Raw genomic sequence first — 14,294 nt, 5'->3', positions numbered from 1 at the left:
GCGTTTGATCTAAGAAGACGCTTGCTAACAGATAGTCCACAGGCCCACGGGCTTAGTAGTGTACAGAGGGCTCATCAGTCGGTCTTCTGTCCCCTTCTGTTTCTGGACGTCATCTGCACCTGGCCACAGCAAACTGCGGTCACAACTGATAAGGGTCTCTTTGTACCAGCCTTTTTACCTAAGGGGCTCAAGTGTGAACGCAAGAAGAAAGAGAATTTCCTGAGTTGAAAGCAGCCCGGTTTTGAAGATAACGCATCAGGAGAATGCATTTATTGCACCAAACCACCCTGTTTTCGGCAACGTGAATGTGATTGGCATAATGGAGCCACCCGGTGTGTTTATCTCCTGATTACACGGTCTTCTTTGTTCTCCGCAGCTCCCAACAGTTCACAATAGAAAGCACCAGGAAAAAAAAAAAAAGCCACTGATAGCATAGAGAGTCAGAACAGAGTAGAAACAAGATACAAACTGAATGAGAAGACTAAGGCCATGGCCGGGGGACGCGGCGGTGGGGTGGGGGTGAGGGGGGTGGGGTGGGGGGAGGGCACGGGGAACGGAGTGCACTGGGCCACACCGCCATCACCACGGCTGGTGGGGGAAAATGTGATCCTGCTGCTGCGTGATTCTCCAACTAAAAGGAGGAGGCCTGAGGTAAACAGAGCCTGGGAGTGGGACTACGTTCCAAGGGGAATTTTCCCCCTAGGAACCCTGGAGGGTGGAAGTGGGTATTGACCTGCACGCTGGGCCCCTACTTCAGGCAACACCTCGGATCCCCAGGAGGGCTGTGCAAATGCTGAGGCCCAGGGCAACCCCATGGGGACTCTACAGGGTGACAGGCATGCAGTAGGATGGAGTCCCTCCTCTCGGGGGAGCCTGTGGAGTTCTGAATGTGTCTCAGAGGCCTCCATTTGCTCTCAGGGTTTAAGAGCTCTTTAAGGGGAGGGAGGGAGGACACAGGGACTCATTCTGTGCCCCTGGCTAGCCTCAAACTCAGGAACCCCCTGCCTCAGCCTCTGAGAGCACAGGGAGGCACCACTGGGTCCCATTTTCTTTTTTTCTTGAGGGGATGGGGGGCGGGGGCAGGGGCCTCTGCCTTCCCTCACTAGGATCACAGGTGTGCGTTGCTGCGTCCTGCATTTCCCTGGGGTCTGGTTATCCAAACTCTGGTCCTCATGTTAATACAGCTCTATAACAAACCCATAGAGGAGGCAGCAGGGCCCTTCTCCAGAAGGTTCTGTGATGGGCAGAGGCCAGCAGCCAGGGTGTTCTGAGGGAGGCTGAGGAAGAGACGAGAAAGGGGACAGGGGCACAGATCTAGGGCTTGTGGCCTTGAGTGTCTGCCCTCACTTCATTCCAAGGCTGCTTGAGTCCTCTGGGACTCTGACGGAAAGTCTTTGGCCACTGGCTTTGGCATCCTGGCAGCTTCCGGGGGCTTCCTGCAGTGACAGAGGCCCAGCTTGAATCCGTCCCTTTGACTTGGGAGAAGTCTGGCGTCACCCCAAGCGCCAAATATTTCAATTATGAGGACGTGGTCCAGCCCTGCCCACTCCATCCAGCCTCAGGGACCGTGGGCGGGCGTATGTGAGGAAGAGAGGGAGAGCCGCAGACGGACCACAGATGGGGACCAAGTCGGGGTTCAGCAGGCAGAGCAGACAGCCTCTCTCCACTGTACTGACACTCAGTGAAACCGCTGGCTGAGAGGAAAATATTCGCGAGGCATTTTTGTCATTCTTAGCAGCCTGGCCAGCTCCTGCCCAGACGGTCAATGAATCAAAGCCCAGAAGGGTTCTACCTGTCAGCAGCTCTCTCTTCTCCTGGCCCCTCTGAAGCCCCGTGCTTCCGGGCTGAGCAGACCAGCTGGAACTCTTCCCAGGTCCCCAGAAAGGATGATCTTTGACTTTGACAGGGAAAAATGAGTCACAGGCCAGGGGCCAGGTGTGGACAACCCACGGGTTTAGAGCCCCAAATCCCCTCCACTTGGTTTCCTTATTCTGGTCCCTATCCGGAGCATCTGCGAATTCTGCCCTTTCCTGCCCACAAAGGTAGGGCTTGTGCTAAGGGCCCAGAGCCTGTGACCCCAACTCTGGGGAGCACCTTTCTGCAGTTGTCCGGTATTGAGGATCTCAACACGAGACATCTTGGATTATCTGGTCAGCCTAGATTCTAAGAGACATACAAAGGCGAGGCAGGGGGCATGGCCATGGTAGGCTGCCTGGGAGATACCGTGGCAAGCCAAGGGCTGCCTGGGGCCACTGGAATCTAGAAGGGGCCAGGAAGGGTCCTCCCCTAGAGGCTTTCTAGCAGCGTGGTCCTGCCAACATCTTACTTTTACACCTGTGGTTCCCAGAGAGTAGAGGGAGACAGTTTTGTTGACTGAAGCTAGTGACGATGCCAAGGACAACCCCAAGACACTGCCATGGTTTGGGTAAGTGTTCTCTGAAGATTTGACCGCCAGGAAGTGATGATACCTTAAAGAAACAGCGTCTAGGGAGCTGGAGAGATGGCTTGACAGTTGAAAGCACTTGTCCTTGCAGAGGACCCAGGTGATTCTTAGGACCCACATGACAGCTCACAGCCATATAGTCTAAGCACGCATGTGAAGAAAGCGCTCATACACATAAAATAAGATAAACTTTTAAAAATAAGAAAGTGGGCCTAGTGGCAGGGCTGGGGTTACTAAGAGCTTGCTGTGCTGGGGATTGTGGGAACTCAGTCCTCCCCAGCCTCTTGCTCTAGCACCCAGTCCTGCCTTACCACATATGGCAGCTTGTGGGCCATAGTCTCAGACCTCCCAGGCTGAGTCAGGGAATAATTCCTTTCAAGTGGTCTCAGGCATTTTGTTATAGCAACGGAAAGTGGATTAACCTGGCCCCAGTAGACCCAGATCTTTCCATCTCTACATCAAAGCTCTTCAGATCAGACCCCAGGTGGCCTGAGGTCATCCCCACCCCTCCCCCCTCCCCTGCCCCCACTGTGTCCCTGCCACAGTCCTGTCACCTCCCTCTTGTGTTGTAGCAACAACCTTCAACAGCCTTCATCTGCTTGCCTCAAGGCTTTCAGCCTGATCAAGCCATCTCACTTCAAAAGTTTTAAAGTCTCTGCACAAGATGCCCAACAGGATAAGGCCCATTTCTTGTCAGTCACAATCTAATCCCCACCTCAAGGCTGATTTCATGTGTGTGGACAGGGTCCCGAGGCACAAGGGCCCTGAGCCTGTTCAACAAGCTGCTGTTGCTACCTGGCATCTCCACCTTAACCGTTTGGGCTTGCGGGCTCCTCCACAGAGCCTTGGAAACCTGCTCAGCACCACAGCCTCCACCACTCAGTGTCTAGCTGTGTTTTTGGCTCTGCTCTTTGTCTAGAGCGCCTGCTCTCTTTTGCCATGTGCAAGATTCTGAGTCCTCAAGGCTGTTGTCCCACAGTGCTCTACGACTCCGGAAGAGCGGGTTCTTCTGGGTAAGGGTCAGCTCCTTGGTGTGCTTTTTTCCAGGGCTGTGGGATCTGTCCAACTTCCCTTTCGCAGGCTCGTGTGTCATGCGAGGACTTGCTGCTCGTGGAGTGACAACTGCATGTAGAGTATGTGTGTGGGCTCTTCGTCCGGGTCATAGCAACCACACCGTCACTATCTGGGGCCTGGGCTAGGTATCCGAGCCTGCTCTCAGTGTAAAACGAGGGACACACCGAACAGCACCATCCACACTTGTGAGAGCTTAGATGTGTAGAATCTTGCTGGACCTGGGGGCATGAACCTGAAACGGCACCTGTTGAGGAGGCTGAGGCAGGAGGATCACCAAGTCCAAGACTTAGCTGAGCTAGAGTGAATTTCAAGGCCATCCGGTCTCCAGTGGCAGAGAAATTTCCTAGCATGTATACAATTCTTGGTTCAATCCTCAGTCACAAGCCCTCCTAAAAACAACAACAAAAAATAAAAAATAAAAAAAATAAAGGGGCTGGAGAGATGGCTCAGCGGTTAAGAGCAGTGACTGCTCTTCCAAAGGACCCGGGTTCAATTCCCAGCACCCACATAGCAGCTCACAACTGTCTTTAACTCCAAGATCTGATATCCTCACACAGACATACATGAAGGCAAAACACCAATGCACATAAAATAAAAATAAATAATTAATTAATTTTAAAAAAGCCCATCCAGATAGACCAGAGCTGGGGGTGAGGCAGAGGGAGATGGCATGAGTCGCCCCTCGGTTCTATCCAGCATCGGGCTGAATAGAGGAGACAGATTGCAGCATAATTAACAACTGTTAAAACTATCCTCCCTCCCAGCTGAAAACTCATTTTCTAGAACTCTCACTAGAAGCCCCGTACAGGGACAGGGCCTGCCATGGCTACGTACAGGGACAGGGCCTGCCATGGCTAACACTAAGGCACTAACTGCTTATTCTCCTTCGAGGAGCCCTGCCTACGCTTGGACATGTCTCTCCTCTGGGCTGTTCTTTCCTAAACGCTCAACTGCTTAAACTTATATTGCAAACTTTAGTAAGGCCTCTAACTTGGCTTTGTAAAATAGCTAGTCCTGAAATTATTTTCAGAGTGGGAGCCACGAACTCGGGGGTTGTCCTGATCCGGGGATGCTAAAAGGTTAGGAAAATTTCTCAGCCTGGCTGCATGGCGGTCCCCTCACAGTGGCAAAAGCAGCCCCTTTGCAATCTGCACTTTGAGGGGACTCTCAGGGGCTCTGTTCATTCCAGATGCCAGGAGCTGAGGAACATGTGGCTTCTGTTCCTTGAATTCTAGGGGCCACAGGCTCCTACCAAGTCCCAAGAGAAGTAGTTGTAATGAGGTCCCCAGACAGCCAGGGAGCACCTGCCTATCCTCCTCAGGGGTCATTAATGTTGGGAATCCTTACACCCACGCTGCCATAGAAACTTTAGAAGGCGAAGCCTGGCTCTCACATAGCGTAGAAGATGAATTGAACAGGGTGTCTCCCGGTCCATCGGAGAAAGCTTTGCTGACTCCCTGCTCCAGTGCGGGGAGGCCCAGCTTCCTGGAAGCAGAGAAGGCCAGGCAGAGGGAGACAGCCGCTGATGGAGGGGGCCCCCCGGGCATGAGGTCAGGCCCACGTCAGCTCTTCTCCCTTTCTCCTAGCGTGGCTGGGAAGAGGCTGCTGAGCGGGTGCCAGCCACAGAGGAGGTCTGTCCCCTGCTTTGGGGCCAGACCACAGGCAGCCATGCTGGGCCTCGGCCAGGCCCGGGGGGGGGGGGGGAAGGGGTGTTCTCAGCCCCCAGCTCCTCTCCGTCTGGGCCTTGAGACCCCTCCCCATCCCAGATCTCAGCAGCGGTCCAGGGCTCTTCCAAGCAGGTGAGGTCATTGTCTCCACCAGACCAGCCTGACGCAAAGAAGTCAGCCACCCACATGGCAGGGATGCATCCGCCCGGTGCCCCTCTCCCCATAGCAGCCTGAGGGCCCTGGCTCTCTCTAAGGGACCTGCAGGAGTCCACTCCAATACCTGTGGGGGGGGCAGAGGTGGGTGGGCTGAGAAAGGAAGAAAAGATAGACTTGAGGTCACCCCCCTCCTCCGCGCCCCCCGCGAGCCGGCTTTGCGTTCAGCGGAACAAGCCCGAGTGAACCCAGAGTCTGTCAGAAGCAGACAGGTTCTGGGAGCTTTCCCCTTCAGCATCGTTATATACATGCCCACGGGACTCTGTTCTGCCCATGGCTTGGCAGTGTCAACCCCTTAATTCTGCGTTTGGGGTTTCCCAATACTGCTGTTACATTCTGGATAACAGAAGGTTCTCGGGGAAATGCCCGGGCAGTCCTGAGGCCTTTGGAACAGGGAGGGCAATCCTCAAACCCAGAACAAGCAAAATCAGGAATTCTCATCCCTAACCAGGATGCTTGGCACTGAGGAGATATTTTTGGCTGGCACACACCACTGCTGGGAGATCCCGGCTTCTCATGGGGTCAAGGCCGGGGCTGTGATGCTGCCTGAACACACGCCACAATCCGCTGGCCAGCCCTTACCTGTCAGGAGTTATCGCTCTCCTACTCCAGACGGTGTCGCCCACCCACCAGCTAGCTCTTGACATCTTGCCCCTATCTAATCTGCTCCCCTGCCGTGGCGACACCCGAGATGCGATCCAGACCCCGAGTCCAAATGCCACGGTTTGGTTCTTTGGCTTTGGATCTGCTCTCGTGCTTATGCACACATGCATACTCGTGGTAATTACAGAAGTCACCTACGGTCACCTTCACACATGGAACTGAGGTGGCCCCCGGGCTCTGCACGAGCAGGCTTCCTTGTTGCCGGGACTCTAGAGAGGCAGCCTGGCTTCGCTATCTGAACTTTGGCTGTCAGATCATAAAGTGAGGCTGGTGTGAGCTGGCACGGGCTTTGCAGCCCAACTGTCCTGGTTTAGTCTCTGTCCCTGACTGGCTCTGGGGGCCAGGAGTTCTCATATTTCTTTTGAGTTCCCAATTCCTCGAGTGTAAAATTGGTGGCAGCTGTTCAATTCCTAGGCCTACTGGGAAGGCAGAGAGGATATCACACAGAAAACACACCTCGTGCCACCTACACACTCGCATACCTCAACAATGGCTGCTCCTTTTCTTTTCCTTGGATTTCCAAGCCAGCCCAGTGTACACCCAGAGCTCTGTCAGCTGTGTCCCGCCAGCCCAGGGTTTCATATAAAGTACATCTCGGTGGAGCTGAGCATCCTGAACTCTGGTATGTTCAATTCACCCGCCTGCCTATTTTTGTTTCATCTTCTTCTGCTTTTTGCAAATAAAACTTTATTGGGACATAGCCAGGCCCGTTAATTTACATATCTCTGTACTTGGGGGCTATACCAGAGATGGATGGTGGTGACAGAGGCTGTGACAGCTGGGATCTGACCTTCTGCAGAAAAAGTAGGCTGAGCCCTCGGCTGTGCCTGGAAATACTTGCCCGAGAGGGGTTGGCCTGTGAGTGGGGTCCATGGAGTAACTGTTCCTTGCTTAGGACAGTGAAAGGGGCATATGTGAGAAACTGAGGACTTTCTCCATTTCCCCACACACACACCCCCGGAGACACAGCCTGGAAAAGCCCTGGCCTGGGGGTGAAGGTGGGCATGGTACCCTGGGTTCCAGGCTTTGATCACCGCTGACTTTGAAATGACCTTCACAGCATCCGTTTACATCCTTTATCAGCTGAATCCGTGCCTATGGTTTTGTATAATGTTCGCAGTGCTGGCTGCGCACCGGGCCCTGCCCTTCCAGCTGCGTGAAGAACAACCAGCTAGACCACCAACAGACAAGGTGGCCTCAGAGCCGGGCGGTGGTGGTGCTCGGGAGGCGGAGGCAGAAGGATCTCTGTGAGTTTGAGGCCAGCCTGGTCTACAGAGAGAGAGAGAGTCCAGGACAGCCAAGGCTCTGTTACACAGAGAAGCCCTGTCTTGAAAAAACAAACAAACCTGACCTAAGAGGCAAAGCCTCGGTTTCCCCATTTACTGCCCCCATGGCACCTCCAGGTGGGCTTAGGGGAGAAATAGAGTGGCTAAGCCAACTGGCACTCGCCTCTTAAATCAGGGTGAGAGAGCACGTGTTTCCGGGGAAGCACGCGGTAAATAGAGGCTTCGGCGGGAAGGCTTGTCTTATGGGTTTCCGGTACAGTTCAGCCTCTCAGAGCAGAGCTCGTGATTAGCCACTTGACTTAGCTGTGTGGTCCTAGCTAAGCCTCCAATCCCAGTGTCCTCTGAGGAGGTGACAGGGCACAACTGAGGGTGGTGGCAGCGTAATGGGTATGCCATGCTCGCCGAGGCCCCCTGCACCCGATAGCCTGACCCCAAACTCCAGACTCCCTTCTGGTTCCAATCCTTGCGTATAGACTAGCTTCTGACGGGATTAATTTGGTGAGTGAGTCACCCCGTGACGATGACTGATACTGGTGGGAGGCCGGGTGACACTGGAGGCCACACATCCACATTTCCACTGGGGCCTTCAGTGCTCTGAGGCAAGCGGGTGACTAACAGCTAAGTTTTAGGCCCAGGGCCAGCCGGTAGGTGTGTGTTGGGGTTGGCGGGGAGGGGGGGGAGGGGGTGTCAGACCCTTTGATATATAATGTGTGTAAAACATTGTTCCTTACTGGCAAGCACGGCTTTCAAGTTTCCTACCTTGTGCTCACCTCACAGGCACTCAGGGGCTTAATTCCACACTGCCTCCGAGGGAGAGGCAGGCTTCAGTCCAGACTTTTCTGCAGGCATTCATTTCATGCCAGGCACCAGAATCCGGCTGGGGAGCACAGGACCCTCTCACGGAGAGGCCTGCAGTCCCTGCAGCTGGAAAGGAGTAGGCGCGAGGAGGCAGAGGCCCAGGGCCTAGTGGGTGTTCTTGCAGAGACCCTGCCGCTCAGCCCTTTCTCTCTGCTCTGCTGTGCTCTTCTCCATAGAAGCATTGGCCCAAGACAGCTCTGCTGTCCTCTACCAACAAGGACATCTGTCGAAGAAAAACAAGGTTTTGTATTTAAAAAAAAAAGTTTGGGCAATAACAGATTAAACAAAACAAAACAAAACAGGAAGTCTTTATTGTGGGGCTTCTCAGAGCTTTCTGGACAGCTGGATGGGAAAGGCCTGTATGGCATGTCTTCTCCAGCAGTCCTTCCAGGACCACATTCCACGGACACCATCTGGGAGCAGTGACCTAACCTCCTCCTCTAAGGTCCTTTAGCAAGTGCCTCCTCCAACAGGCTTCCTCACAGGCCCTCCCCTCCCTCCCCCAAGGCCCTGGCCCTCCACCCCCAGGCCCTGCCCTCCCCACAGCACCCCCAACCACCAGGCCCTGCCCTCCCCACAGTACCCCCAACCACCAGGCCCTGCCCTCCCCACAGCACCCCCAACCACCAGGCCCTGCCCTCCCCTCCTCCAAGGCCCTGGCCCCCACCCCCAGACCCTGCCCTCCCCACAACCTCCCCACTCCCAGGCCTTGCCCTCCCCACACATTCCCACCCCCAGGCCCTGCCCTCCCCATAGGCCCCCCACCCCCAGGCCCTGCCCTCCCCACAGGCCCCCACCCCCAGGCCCTGCCCTCCCCACAGCCCCCACCCCCAGGCCCTGCCCTCCCCACAGGCCCCCACCCCCAGGCCCTGCCCTCCCCACAGGCCCCCTAACCCCAGGCCCTGCCCTCCCCACAGGCCCCCACCCCCAGGCCCTGCCCTCCCCACAGGCCCCCACCCCCAGGCCCTGCCCTCCCCACAGGCCCCCACCCCCAGGCCCTGCCCTCCCCACAGCCCCCACCCCCAGGCCCTGCCCTCCCCACAGGCCCCCACCCCCAGGCCCTGCCCTCCCCACAGGCCCCCACCCCCAGGCCCTGCCCTCCCCACAGCCCCCACCCCCAGGCCCTGCCCTCCCCACAGGCCCCCACCCCCAGGCCCTGCCCTCCCCACAGCCCCCACCCCCAGGCCCTGCCCTCCCCACAGGCCCCCACCCCCAGGCCCTGCCCTCCCCACAGCCCCCTAACCCCAGGCCCTGCCCTCCCCACAGGCCCCCACCCCCAGGCCCTGCCCTCCCCACAGGCCCCCACCCCCAGGCCCTGCCCTCCCCACAGGCCCCCACCCCCAGGCCCTGCCCTCCCCACAGCCCCCACCCCCAGGCCCTGCCCTCCCCACAGGCCCCCACCCCCAGGCCCTGCCTTCCCCACAGCCCCCACCCCCAGGCCCTGCCCTCCCCACAGGCCCCCACCCCCAGGCCCTGCCCTCCCCACAACCTCCCCACTCCCAGGCCCTGCCCTCCCCACACATTCCCACCCCCAGGCCCTGCCCTCCCCACAGGCCCCCACCCCCAGGCCCTGCCCTCCCCACAGGCCCCCACCCCCAGGCCCTGCCCTCCCCACAGGCCCTCCACCCCCAGGCCCTGCCCTCCCCACAGGCCCCCACCCCCAGGCCCTGCCCTCCCCACAGGCCCTCCACCCCCAGGCCTTGCCCTGCCCACAAGAAGGTTGATCTTACACTGGATTCTGTCAGAGAATCTTCTCTGTCCATGCACCAGACCTAAGGGTTCTATCCTCAAGGGAACAGTGGTAGAGGCCATGAAACACAGCTCCTTCTGCCCCGAATCACAGCTTCATCTCACACCTGCAACGCAAGAGATTGGAGCTGAACTCTAGGCTACCGCCCTCGCCCTGCTGGGTCCCTTTTGAGACACTCCGACTTCACTTGCTGCCAAGTTCGAGGATCTGAGCTTGACTCTGCTTCCTGACTGTTGTCACCCAACTGCAATGTCTACTTGCACAAACAAATAAATACATGTTTTTTGGTTTGTTTGTTTGTCTGTTTTTGTTTTTGTTTTTTGAGACAGGGTTTCCCTGTGTAGCCTTGGCGGTTCCTGGACTCTCTTTATAGACCAGGCTGGCCTAGAATTCACAGAGATCCTCCTGCCTCTGCCTTTCCAGTGCTGGAATTAAAGGCCTGTGCCACCACGCCTGACTTACAAATAAATACATGTTAAGAAACCCAACGAGATTGCGGGGCGTGGTGGCGCACACCTTTAATCCCAGCACATGGGAGGCAGAGGCAGGTGGGTCGCTGTGAGTTCGAGGCCAGCCTGGTCTACATAGTCCAGGATAGCCAAGGCTACACAGTAAAACCCTGTCTCAAAAAACAATAAATAAAATCTCTACAGGCAAGGCTACACAGAGAAACCTTGTCTCGAAAAAGCAAAAAAAAAAAAAAAAAGAAAGAAAGAAAGAAAGAAACCCAACAAGGAGGGGCCGGGTGTGGTGGTGCACGCCTGTGATCCCAGCATTTAGGAGGCAGAGGCAGAGGCAGGTGGATCACTCTGAGTTTGAGGCCAGCCTGGTCTACAAATCTAGTCCAGGACAGCCAAGGCTACATCATGGATACCTTGTCTTCTTTTCATATCACTCCTTTTGGTTTGGTTTTTTTGAGACAGGGTTTCTCAGTGTAGCCTTAGCTGCCCTGGACTCACTCTATAGACCAGGCAGGCCTCGAACTCACAAGTATTTCCTGCCTCTGCTTCCCTCCCGAGATCAGGGATTAAAGGCGTGCGCCACCACACCTGGGCCTCATGTCACTCCTTAATGACCTTCTTAGCACCCATGGGAGAATCAGTCCCTCAAGTTGTCTCAGCCGGTAGCACAGGTTGTTCCCTCTGGGGCAAATGCGCTTCCCCAGCACCTCTCTCTGCCGTCACTGGTGTGCATGGTCTGAAGACAGCTTAGATAGTCTAGTTCTGGCCGAAAAAAAAACCTCTATCTGTTCCCCACATCCACTGCCTAAGCCAGCAGAGGAAGCCTTGGTCCCTTGTCCTAGAGGCTGTGTCTCCATAGATTTCTCAGTCATCAGCGGTTCACTCAGTCCTGAGCCCAGCATAAGCACTCAGCTCGCGCTTGTTTCAGGTTCTCCTGTAGCAGACTCATGTCAAATGTCCCAATTTCCAAGCCAGGCTTGGTTCCTATCTGTTCCCGCCTTGGCGGGCGGGTGTGGGAGGTCTCCGGTCACAAAGCTGAGGCCATCCATCATTGGCAAGTGATGTCATCTCTCTGAGTGTCAGTTTTCTCAACAAATAAACAAAACAAAACAACCTGTATGGTAATTCTCCAAGACAGAGCCCAACCTTGCACCTCTTTTCAGGGCTCTGGGGACAGCTGTCTTTTCGGGGCTGTTGCTGCAGAAGCCAGTCTGGGTACAAAGTTGGGGAGTCCCTACTCTGGGCTTTGTCTTCCAAAATCAGCAGAGCGTGCCTGGGTCTGCTTGGACTCTGGGTGTGTAACCCTTTCTGGGATAGGGAATCTTTGCTGAGTTCTGTGAATTCCTGTTTATACTGAGACCCAACTTAATAAACAGAACCTTCAGCTGACTAGAATTTTCCATTCTAGTATTGTTCAGGGAAATCCCAGTCACAGCACTCACCCTGGCCCCTGCCTCTGAATCTCCCAGCATCCACTCTGTTGTGTTGAGGGGCATGTCACCATGAGCTGGGGACAGTCGTAGCTTGAAGAGTTTCAGCTTCAGTTGGGCCTATGGGGACCCTCTTGGTACTGGGAGGTGACCCACTGCCTCTTTGCATGAGGTTTTCCTTTAAGAAGTAGAGGTTCTTTCGCTGCAGACAAAATAAAAATACCCACAAAAGCTTGGAAACCACCAATTAGTTCAAATCTTCTGTGCTTTACAAAAGAAACCCAAGAAGGCGCCCTCACAAGACTGTGGCTTCCATGTGGCCTTTCTCACAGGGCTGTGGCTTCCATGTGACCCCCTCATAGGCCTATGGCTTCCAAGTGACCTCTCACAGGGATCTGGCTTCTGTGTAGCTCCCTCACAGAGCTGTGGCTGGGGTCCTCGCCTTTCTAAGTCATTTCCTCCACCAGAGAAGGGTCTGTCCAAACCCGGCATCACCTGTGCCCAGGGCCCTGGCAGAACACATCACCAGTAGGCTGCCTCCCAGAAATACAACTTGGGGCCATGAGTGCAGAGCTGGGCAGCCCAGGATGGGTCCATCGGACAGCTGTACACATTTCTCTTCTTACAGATAGAGAGCTTCCGGAACGGTGGGCATGGGGGGGGGGGGCTCTTGTTGTGTGGGGACTCAGAATTGAGTAACACCAGGTGGCTCTCCAGAGGTCTGCTTCCCAGGGGGAAATCATACACGGAGGTGCATAAACTCCATGCCTTTAGGGAACTAATGACAAGGAGAGCCTGCATCAAGAGGGCCACTTCATCTAGAACATACGTCATGGTTGGAGAGAGCCTGGCGGAGGAGGATCGGAGAGTGTGTCCTGAGAACAGAGAGTCACCAAGAGAGCGAGAACATCAAATGGGATGATTCATCCAAGGCTCAAGATCACAGACTCCACAGGGGCTCAAAACACGAGGGGTTCCTGTGTTTCCTTGTGCACAGTGAAGACATCACAGGATCTCTGGGATCTGAAAGGTCATTTAAAACATTCGCTCTCAACCAGGGATACACTGCTGGCAACAGTTTTTTCTTCTCTAAGTGCTGGGAGAGAGTTAGGGTGGGTGGGTGAAGGGCAGGGATGCTGTCAGTGCAAAGGTCAACCGCACCCCAGAGGGTGTGACTTGTGCCAAGCCTAGGAAGCCAGGCTCCTGCCCCCCTGCTGGTCAGGTGTTTGAATTCTGACTGCAGAGACAGAATTGCAAGGGTGATACACGTCTTCAAAGAGTTTCTGGACCAAGGGAGGTTCCTTCAGGGAAGTGTCAGAGAGACAGACGCCTGCCCACCCCCCCCACTTACCTCTCCAGGTACCTCTTCATCTGCAGCCTTTGTAATAATCCCTATGATAATCCTGTCAACAGTAGTAATTCCCAAAGTTTATGAGAGGCTCAAACAAGCTAACGGGAACCAGAAAGGGAGAGAGAGTGTGTGTGTGTGTGTGTGTGTGTGTGTGTGTGTGTGTGTGTGTGTGTGTGTGAACCCTGCTCTATAGCCAGCAGGTTAAGTAGCTCAAGTACCTGTGAGTGTGACAGGACGGAGCGGATCAAGGACACCCAGCCGTGCCATCCATGTCAGAGGGACTCAGTCATTTGCTGTTGGGGAGAGATTTCCACACCTCCTGTGGTCACAGAAATGTTCAGGAGGGGAAACTGAGCCAGAGGTAGAGTAGCTTCTTCCTGATCTGGCTTCGAGTGCCCCCTCAGGCAGCCTGTTCTATCCCAGTGCATTTCCACGTTCCTGTTACTCTGCCCTCGGGGCGGCCATTGCATCAGCTTCTTCCAGCCTTTGCCTACGGCACAGCTGAAGACATCTGTGTGACTCTTCCCTGAACACCTTCCGTGTGTGTGTGTGTGTGTGTGTGTGTGTGTGTGTGTGCGTGTGTGTGTGTGTGTGTGTGTATGTGTGTGTGTATGTGTGTATATATGTGTATGTGTGTGTATGTGTGTGTGTGTGTGTATGTGTGTATATGTGTATGTATGTGTATGTGTGTGTATGTGTGTGTATATATGTGTGTATGTGTGTGTGTATGTGTGTATATGTGTATGTATGTGTGTGTATGTGTGTGTGTGTGTGTGTATGTGTGTGTATATGTGTGTATGTGTGTGTGTATGTGTGTATATGTGTGTGTATGTGTGTGTATATGTGTGTATGTGTGTGTTGCTATGAACCTAGGCCCTTGCCCATGCTAGGCAAGATTCTAGCAGCTGACCCAAGATGTGTGACATGAATATGGAGCTGGTCCCCTGCCCATGCAGAATCCTAGGCACCCTGTTACCCCTATTGCTTCACCTCGGAGCCAACAGGGCTAAAGGAGAGTAGTGGAGGCTCCAGGAACCCCAACACTTTGGCTGCTTCCACTTATCTCCCACTGAACGAATAGAAAATCACCTGCAGCCC

General features: G+C 55.0%; 1 long non-coding RNA gene across 1 annotated transcript; it reads right to left on the bottom strand.

Annotated features, from left to right (window-relative positions):
* Nucleotides 1-2,993: 2,993 nt before the first annotated feature.
* Nucleotides 2,994-10,389, bottom strand: LOC311607028. The gene is made up of 3 exons (XR_014782506.1): nt 9,935-10,389; nt 8,106-8,427; nt 2,994-3,906 (listed from the first exon to the last, which is right to left on the bottom strand). It is a non-coding gene; the product is annotated as an uncharacterized lncRNA (long non-coding RNA).
* Nucleotides 10,390-14,294: the final 3,905 nt, after the last annotated feature.

This window comes from Acomys minous, assembly GCF_964271855.1.
Source record: "Acomys minous genome assembly, chromosome: 10".
Lineage (NCBI taxonomy): Eukaryota > Metazoa > Chordata > Mammalia > Rodentia > Muridae > Acomys > Acomys minous.
This window is presented reverse-complemented; position numbering and strand designations above follow the sequence as displayed.